This window comes from Quercus lobata, chromosome 3, assembly GCF_001633185.2.
Source record: "Quercus lobata isolate SW786 chromosome 3, ValleyOak3.0 Primary Assembly, whole genome shotgun sequence".
In the NCBI taxonomy this organism is placed as follows: Eukaryota; Viridiplantae; Streptophyta; class Magnoliopsida; order Fagales; family Fagaceae; genus Quercus; species Quercus lobata.
In genome coordinates this window covers 6,735,059-6,743,392 of record NC_044906.1, presented here as the reverse complement: position 1 = coordinate 6,743,392, position 8,334 = coordinate 6,735,059, and positions in this window count along the sequence as shown.

The following is an 8,334-nucleotide window of genomic DNA, read 5'->3' as shown; positions in this document are numbered from 1 at the left end:
GGTTTCCCCATAGGCTTGAGTCCGAGGACTATGTAATGCCTTGGTTCTGTCCAAAACCTAGTTTTCCTTCAATCCAAGTAGTTGGTTTTTCCCATAGGCTTGAGTTCGAGGGACTATTGCAAGCTTGGTTCTGTCCAAAACCTAGTTTTCATCATCCAGGTAGTGGTTTCCCCATAAGGCTGAGTCCGAGGACTATGCAATGGCCTTGGTTCTGTCCAAAACCTAGTTTTCCTACATCCCAGTAGTTGGTTCCCCATAGGCTTGAGTCCGAGGACTATGCAAGCCTTGGTTCTGGTCCAAAACCTAGTTTTCCTCATTCCAAGTAGTTGTTTCCCCCATAGGCTTGAGTCCGAGATTATGCCAATGCCTTGGTTCTGTCCAAAACCTAGTTTTCCTCATTCAAGTAGTTGGTTTCCCCATAGGCTTGAGCTTCGAGGACTATGCAATGCCTGGTCCTGATCCAAAAACCAGTTTTCCTTCATCCAAGTAGGTTGGTTTTCCCATAGCTTGAGTCCGAGACTATTGCAATTGGTCTTGGTTCTGTCCAAAAACCTAGTTTTCCTCATCCAAGGGTAGTTGGTTTCCCCATAGGCTGAGTCCGAGACTATTGCAATGCCTTGGTTCTGTCCAAAAAACTTAGTTTTCCTCATCCAAGTAGTTGGGTTTCCCCATAGGCCTGAGTCCGTTAGACTATGCCAATGCCTTGGTTCTGTCCAAAACCTAGTTTTCCTCATCCAAGTAGTTGGTTTCCCCATAGGCTTGAGTCCGAGGACTATGCAATGCCTTGGTTCTGTCCAAAACCTAGTTTTCATCATCCAGGTAGTTGGTTTCCCCATAGGCTTGAGTCCGAGGACTATGCAATGCCTTGGCTCTGTCCAAAATCTAGTTTTCCTCATCCAAGTAGTTGGTTTCCCCATAGGCTTGAGTCCAAGGACTATGCAATGCCTTGGTTCTGTCCAAAACTTAGTTTTTCTCATCCAGGTAGTTGGTTTCCCCATAGGCTTGAGTCCGAGGACTATGCAATGCCTTGGTTCTGTCCAAAACCTAGTTTTCCTCATCCAAGTAGTTGGTTTCCCCATAGGCTTGAGTCCGAGGACTATGCAATGCCTTGGTTCTGTCCAAAACCTAGTTTTCCTCATCCAAGTAGTTGGTTTCCCCATAGGCTTGAGTCCGAGGACTATGCAATGCCTTGGTTCTGTCCAAAACCTAGTTTTCCTCATCCAAGTAGTTGGTTTCCCCATAGGCTTGAGTCCGAGGACTATGCAATGCCTTGGTTCTGTCCAAAACCTAGTTTTCCTCATCCAAGTAGTTGGTTTCCCCATAGGCTTGAGTCCGAGGACTATGCAATGCCTTAGTTCTGTCCAAAACCTATTTTTCATCATCCAGGTTGTTGGTTTCCCCATAGGCTTGAGTCCGAGGACTATGCAATGCGTTGGTTCTGTCCAAAACCTAGTTTTCCTCATCCAAGTAGTTGGTTTCCCCATAGGCTTGAGTCCGAGGACCATGCAATGTCTTGGTTCTGTCCAAAACCTTGTTTTCTCTTTGCGTGGGACCTTGGCTTTAGGGGAGTTAGCTCCTCAGCCAAGCCCCTAGAGTTTATCCATACGATTAACGCTACCGAGCGCCTGGTTTGCTCTTTACGGGAGACCTTGGCTTTAGGGGAGTTAGTTTCGCAGCCAAGCCCCTAGTCAAGAAGCGTAGCCCCTAGCAGAACTTTACACTAGAACTCTATAACCAACGGTTAGAAATAACAAAGAAACTCTATCGACCCACCGCCTATGCCAACACACAAGCCTTCCCCACAGACGGCGCCAATTGTAAGGACACGATTCGTAACGAACCTAACAGTGTTGGATTCGCACGTGAAAATGCCCAAACAATGTCATTTGTAGAGCGTGGGTTTGAAAGGCTAGGCCTTGGTCACCAGGTGGTGGGTTTTTCGTGGTGCTCGTGCGTGGTTAAGTTTTTTTCACCCCTAAAGTCCTTCTCCTGGAGGTGGGCTGGGAGGCTCTGGTTTTTGGCCATTTTTCCCAGCCCCTTTCCTAGGTAACTTATTTTCCCTTTTATACTGGCCTATGTTTGCTGTCCTTCGTCCACGTGTAGGGTCAAACTTTCCAAGACTGATACTTGTCCCATCAGCCCATACTCAAAGTCGTTGGGGGTGGTTGTAAAAGTCAGAGAATGCGGCTCTGTCAGATGCAGAGCATTGAGTGGCAGTATGGGCAGTTTTCCCCGGATATTTTAGATTTTCTTTCAAACTTAGTCCTATACCGTTTTTGCCCCTCTCTTTGGTGGGACTTTTGGGTTTGCCGAGGACTGAGCTGTCCTCGGCGGTATTTTAAGACTATCTTATGCTTTACATTATTGGGCTTGGGCCACAGCCCTCTTCGGCTTGGACCTTCGGACTCCCTACGAGTAAACGGGCCTGGCCCATAAACTATTGGGCCCCACAAATACCATACTAGTTCTTGATGTATGAAATATGAATAATTTTATATAATTTTTTAAAAGTAAATTATATTTTTACTATAAGTCCATTGGATTTTTTTTTTTTTTTTTTTGATGAACAGATTTTAGTTTAGACTTATTAATTAATTAAAATACTTTATTTTATTTTATTTTCTAGAGTAAGAATTCAATAATTAGGCCGCGGCCCAAGTCAATTAGGATTAGAGTTTATTCATTATAGTCTACATATAAATACATTATTGTAGTCCAGTGAGGACAAGTTTATAGTTGATTATTTCATGCAATCTTAGATACTCATTCTTAGGTTTTTATTTTTATTATTATTTTATCTTTCACTTTGTGTCAATTACAAATGAGTTTGGTTTACATCCAGTACTTTTTTATCTGGAGGTTTCCTTTTATTTTAAATACACAATGGTAAGTGGTAGTGGGTTTTAATCTCTACCTTTATTTAATTAGTGGGTGATGTGCAGTTTCTCATTAAAATAAAAGGAGATTCCAGTTAAAAAAGTACTGGAAATAAATCAAACCCATTACAAACCAATCTAAGTGCTGATTTCTAGATGTATTTTATTTTTCTCTTTGCAAAATCCTTTTTGAAAATAATTTGTGATGCATCATTTCTTCATTTGAAACTTGGAAAGCATAAGCTGAAAAGATGCTTAACATCATTTGAGTGTACTAATAAACAAGGTCATGTTCCAGTGCCTTTAGTTTCTTAAATAAACAAGGTAATGCTAAAAAGTATGCTTAAAGAGAAACAGTCTCTAGGGGGTGTTTGGTGAGTGTTTTCAAACAGCAGTTTTCAGTTTTCAAACAACATTTCACGTATTTCTATACACTTTTTCACCCACACGTATTTTCACAAAAATTTTTAAACAACAATTTTCAGTTTTTAAACACATGTACCAAACGAGCCACATATGCAAATTTGAAAATAGTTGTTTTTTAACATAAAGACAAGTTTTTTTTTTTTTTTTTTTTTTTTAACTGTTATAAACAAACATTCATTCCACGTGGCTGGGCTGGGCCCACCTCCTTTTTTATATATTACCAAAAATACCCTCACTCCCTTTCCCTTCTCTCCCTCATAGACCCTCGTACACCGACAAACACACAAAGTATCACACCCAGTCACTCTCTCTCTCTCTTCCGAGCGAGTCATGACTCAGTCGGCTTAAATGGCAAGTACAGGGGTGAGTGGTGACTGAGCTCGGCTCGGGCTGGCTCGTATCGAGGTCAACGGAGTTTAGCTTGAGTGGGACCCACCACCTCCCATTTGGTTAAGCAGCCGTGTTCCCATTGTGTAATTGAGTAAGTGTTTTTATTGCCTGGAGTTCAATTTTATTTTTACCATATTTCGCATTAATTTTACAGTGTCTGGATTCTAGTGATCCTTGTAATTTGCAAAAGTTTGGTTTTAATATTTCATTGAAATTCATTAAATTTTGTAAATCCTGCCAATAGAAACAAAAAATGTAAATGGTTAAACTTAAAAAATAAAAAAATAAAAAATTAATGGGTTGAATTGGTTAAACTTTATTTAGTTTTGTAACTAGTGTTCAGTCACCTGCAATCCGAAATGCATGTTGGTAATTTTTGAAATATGAAGCCTCGCATATTGTTGTGTGATTAAAAAATTAGATGATATTTATGGCTCTGTTGATCATACTTGTAATTTGTGTTTCAACAACATCCACTATCATTTATAGACACAAAGGCTTGGCAAGTGTTGTATCTGTATATACTCATGCTTATGTTATAGCTGTTTAGGGAATTTTGGGGCAGAAAAAGAAAAATGAAAGTTGTATTTTTTTCAATTAGTCAGGGCTAATGGTGATTTGATTGACAGTGTTTTGGCAATCTTGGTAGAGAACAAAGTTGTTCCTTGCACGACATGAAGAACAAGCAAAAAGAGGAAGAGGTGAAGTTTAAAGACGCCTATGTTTCAAACTTTGAGTGTCACATGTGTGTGCCTTGTGATGGGCAGTATATAAAAATACACAAGAGAATAAAGAAAGCAAAGAGCTTGTAGCTTTTCTTTGCGATAGTTTGTCCTTTGATTCTCTGTTTGTTGAAAGTTGCCGTGCATGTCAAGGTGTTGTAGGTGCCAAGATCTATTTCTTGTACTAAAGTGATGTGTAACTTTTACTGTGACAGTTTGACTCTGGAACTTTAAATGTTGTGTTTACTTATAGTTTTCACGCTTTCAGTATATGATTACCAACATAGCCATCTAAATGCAAAAAACATTTCACTATTAATATTTTAGTAGTCGCTGTTACAGTTAATTACTATGCCTTTCAAAATTGTAGTTCCCAAACTTTAATGTTTCATGCAAATTGATCATTCCATTTATTGCCATCTATGGTATTCTCAATAAAGTTATCATTATGACCCACTTTATGGAAATTTTAAAGTTTAAGGACTAAAATGACAAAAATAATTTTATCAAAAAAAGAAAAAGAAAAAAAAGAAAGGACAAAAACAAAACTTTAGGAATGAAAATGGCATTCACCTAAACTTAAAGGATTAGATGTAATTAATATTTTAGTCAAAAGAAAAGAAAGAAATGAAATAATTGACATGAATTATAAAGAAAATGTTTATAAATAAAAACATGTGTGCTTCATACTTTTTATTTTTTATTCTTTTATTTTGTTGAGATCGTTACACAAAATACTATTAACTCTACAACTCGAATTATTTCTCTAAACCATAAATACTTTATGCATGGAGATGTGCCAATTAAGTTTTTTGGCTCTAGACATGTGTGCTTCATACTTAATATCAACTTCTTCAAAATTTTGGGAAAAACTGAATATGATATATTATATATTTATATATTTAAGGAAGCACACATATGCAATTATGCATGTCCAAGAGTAGGAAACGACCTTAAAATAGAAATAACAGAATAATCTTAACTAAACATCCTTTAGCTTTTATTTCTTGATTTCCCTTTAATCTAATTATTAGTAAAAGATTCCTTGTTTACTAAATGATTAAAGAGGAATAAAACACAAACAAAAAAGAAAAAAAGAATAAGTTATATGAGGCTTTTTTTCTTTTTGTTTAGAAAGACCAAAAAGCGCTTTTTGAAAAAAGTTAGGCCAAAAATTGTGTTTGGTTAAGCCCAAAACGCAACTTTTTGATAAAAGTTGCGTTTTGGGCATAGGCCAAAAACGCGGACTGAACGTGGAAATTTTATGGACCTCTGAGGGTCCATAAATGAAAACGCGCACTGCGCGTTTTGATTGGTTACCGTTGCTAATGATGAAATTACAGAAATACTCATGAACAAACACTACAGAGCAAACACTACAAATCATAACAATAAACAATCTTTCTCTCAAACATCTCTAAACTCAAGCATAATCAGATTACCAGAATACAAACTCAAAAACACAGTTTTAAAATTAATCAAATCATAACAATAAAAGCAAAAAAAAAAAAAAAAAAAAAAGACAAAGGACAGAAGCCAGCTAACCCATCTGGACTGGGTTGGGGACGAAGATGAGCAACAGCACGAAGATGAGAGCTCCCTAGAATGTTCTTGAATGAGGGAGAAAAGGAAAATTTTCTTATCACAGAGAGAGTTTTGGAATCAAGTAAAAAAAAAAAAAAAGAGAGAGAGGGAGCTGGAGAAAGAAAGAGCTCCTGGAACGTTCTGATGAATGAGGGAGAATGAGGGAGAAAAGGAGAGTAAAAGAGGGGTAGAGATAGTGGACAATGTGTGGAGGAGAAAAAAAAGAAAAAGAAAAAAAACTAAAACATATGGTTGAAAGTGAAATGGAAAAAGAAAAAATAATATAAAAAATAAAAAATCCTAATTGAGAAATGCTACTATAATATTTTCACAATAAATTTTAAGTAACAGATTGTTATTAGTTAATATTGGTTAGTAAAAAAATAATTTCAGTTGTGGGTTCAAATTAGAACTATTAACAACTTTCCACATAAATTTTGTTGTGATAATATTGCGAAAAATGTTGTGAACGTAACACTTCTCATAATAAATTTTACACAGTAATTTGTTATTGGTTCTCATTTGAACCTACTAATGACATTATTATTTTTCTTGTCTACCATTAACAACTTGTCATATAGTCTTTATTGTGAAATTTTTGTAAAAATGTTGTGTCCATAACTTGCATTAAGAGAGATAATTAAAACAAAAAATTCACTTATATATATATATATATATATATATATATCTTGTCCTTTTTGGTATTTTTTAACTCAAACCTCCACTTTTATAAGTGCTAGCCAAACACTCAGCTTTTTCAAAAAACACTTTTTAACAGTTTTTACCAGACACTCAGCTTTTTAAAAATGCACTTTTTCATTATGCACTTTTTGAAAGCTTCACTTTTTCATTATGTACTTTTACAAAAAGCTGAACCAAACTCACCCAAATGTCATGACCAACCATTTATTCTCTTTTTTTTTTTTTTCCTTTTTTTTTTGTCCTCTTTGGATATTGATCCATTTTTGAAGACCAAACTTTCGTGTGTTTGTGTGGGAGAGAGAGAGTTTGGGGGGGGGGGGGGGGAGATGGGTGTCAAGGCCATTATATACTACCAAAGGATACTTTTCACCCTTTAAGTTTAGCGGCTCAAACATGTTGTCTTGTTTGTAACATGGTCACCATAATAACTTGAAGCCGCCTCTAAGTAGCTTTTAGTCTTTTACAAAGACACTTGCCGCATGTTACAAAAGGCTGCTGCGTAGGGTTTTAAGTTTGGAAAAATATTGTGTTACATTCATTCACATTCACTATTTCACACACATCCATAATTGACGTGGCGATTTCCATATATTTAATGCATAAAAGTGGATATGAAAATTGAAAAAAAATGTGAATTAGTGGATGTGTGAGAATCAAAATCTTTCAAGTTCTATTATTTAACATTACCAAAATAACTTTCAAGTTTTAGCGGTAAAATGAAAACCTCAATAACTTCATCTTTTGCTTTAATAAATATCTTTAGTAAACACAATTTGCTGTTTGTCACATAAAAAGAAGGTAGGATGAAATACCATAATGAATAGGGAGAAAAAAGGACCTTCTGTTTGTGCTACTAATTCAAAGGAAGACTGGGTATTAGACTTTCTAAAATAAAGCATTATCAAAAAAGAATGCTTAAAATCAATTGAATGTACTAAATAAGCATGGTCAAGTTTAATTCAGGTCCTTTACCACTCTAATTATTACTCCAGTACTAGCTAACAAAGCATAGTTATGGAATTCCATATCTTATTCATGTACTGCACAAGTTTGCCATTCAGATCTTACCTATTCAGAAAGAATGAACTTGCCATAAGAAATATGCACAATTACAACCATGATATATATTACAACAAGAAAAACAATCTCGCCTAAGTTCACAACTTTACACAACAAACACAAAAATATGGAAAATCTGTATAAAAATGACAAGTACTTGGAGCATTTCAGCTCACTACAGAAACAACAAGAATTCCAATGAACAAAGCCACCGAGGAGTTACCCAAACTGACATTTGCAATCAAAGAAGCTACACTGGAGAAGTTTCCGGCTGATGTGTTAGTGTACAATACAACCACCATCCAATTATCCTCAGAGCCAATCCCAGTCCCAGTGTAGTTTGAATCCTTCAGATATTTTGCATATTGAGGTGTTGTATAATTAGAAAGCACCAAAAATGGGTCTAATCTAGGCACACAGACAGGCAATATGACCCCTTGAACTGTGTGATTATCTTTTATGTCACAGCCATCTAGGAGCTTGTCATATTCAGTGACATTAGGCTTAGTGCCTGGAGTAGAGCTATAGTTAATGATGTCGAAAATACCACCAGTGAGCCACACGGTCCTCGCGCG